The following is a 1,981-nucleotide window of genomic DNA, read 5'->3' on the forward strand; positions in this document are numbered from 1 at the left end:
ATAACAGAACATACCAAAAGAGAATTAGTAACTACAAAAAAATAATACAATAATCGAATTGCAAAAAACATCAAAAAGTAACAAAAGTGGAATACCAAGAAACTCAAGCATGGTAGAATCTATGTCTCATCTCTGGTGGTTACTACAGTTCGCGACAGTAACTCCTACAGCTATCTCACAATGTGAAAGGAAAAGGTTTATTCTTAGGCTTCTTCAAAGGATGTTATCAGCAGTTGAAGATACTTCAATGAAAACAGAAATGGTACTTCATTATAATCTATTTTCGTAGGTAATATTAATGTACAAACTGCGGCAGAGCCTATAATTTCATTAAGAGTAATCCTTGCGATGTTTTGACCTACATACACCGTATAGTTTTCTATATAATCCGTGTAATACTTTGATGAAACGTGACAACTGACCACTTTCAGTTTATGTAGCCATGCCACTGCATACAAAGCCAAGGTAGGATCTTTAGTCATGATAAATTTATCAGCTCTAAATTGTGCTCGAGCGAGTATGCAGGTGTGACAACCCCTCAGAGGTTTTTAGGTTTAAAAAAGACCATGAAAGGTAAAAATTGAAGTCCGCTAAAAATTTTATGTTTTAAGAATGTCATCTAACGTCCGTAAAAGGAACTCAAGACAATAGATTCGATCCGTAGATTAAATTTCATGGATTGGAATTTCATGTTTGAGTCTTATTAGTCTAGTCTAAGGGGTGTAATCACATTTGCAAGTAGTAGATTGGTCCGTAAATCAAATACTGAAATTTGACATTTAGCCTCAGTTTTACAAGTCGTAAAACCTTTTACGGGTCATAGATAGGCTGAGTCGAAGTTCTGAAACTTGCTTTTTCTCTATTTTTACGAACATTGCTTACAGTCTGTAGATTGAACCATATACCATAAATGGCTTTCAAGATAAACTTTACAAACCAAATATTTCAGCAAAATTTCTATAGATAGGGATATTTGGTCCGAAAATAGAACCACGTACATAGATTCCCTCGCAATACCTGCCGATGTCTGTTTTCTCATAGGGTCAATTTAGTTTTTTCCCACTCTTTTAATTCCTATACTATGTCATTTTATTCCTATTCTAAGTTGGAGTAAGGGAATTTAATTGACCTAAACATCCCCATTCACATACTAATTCTTAGAAATCAAATTCTTTTCATTAAAGGCTCCTCCCAACCAAGAACCATAATTCTTCATCTTCAAGTCTCAAAATTTAAAATTTCAAGCTAGTGTATTCTTTCAAGGTATGTGGGATTTCATCAATGGATATTCTTTCACCCTTTTAGTGTCAAAGAAAACCCAGTTTCTCGGTTAACGATTTCAACAAGGCTTTGGGTTTTCTGAAAAACATAAATTCCATTATATTTTCCATACCTCTTCATGAATAGTTTAATTATGTGTTTTCAGAATTTATAAATATATTTTAAACAACCCTTGGAACATAGTTAATTTCATGTCTCAGAACTATATTATTTTAGTTGTATGCCTCAGATTATTAGTTTGCATGATTTAAGATTCTTTTAGATAGAGTGATCTCTCGGTTATTTTCAAATTATCAGTATTCATGAGCTACTCTTAATTATTATCAACATCATTTATTATTATTATATTATCAATGTTTGTTGTTTATCGACATTTTACATTGGGAATTTTACTTAGCATCGACTAGATTTAGAAATGAAGGCTCACCTATTACCTTTAGTACCAATCGCTAAGTCCTAGAACTACTTACTGGTATGGGTGTGTAAGGATCACCCCTTAGACTAATACCAATAGGGGGTGGTCTCGGATCCGGACAGTATGTGTCTTAGTGCCTTAGATACATGCCATTCCGCTCTTAGCTCTGACCTTTGCAACCGAATTAGAAAAGGCACAATTGAAGGATTCAATGATAATGGAAGGAATGAACTAAACTCTAACATAGTTTGACCTTCATTATCACACCAAAATATTGACATCTAC

This window comes from Solanum lycopersicum, chromosome 7 (genome assembly GCF_036512215.1).
Source record: "Solanum lycopersicum chromosome 7, SLM_r2.1".
Classification (NCBI taxonomy): Eukaryota; Viridiplantae; Streptophyta; class Magnoliopsida; order Solanales; family Solanaceae; genus Solanum; species Solanum lycopersicum.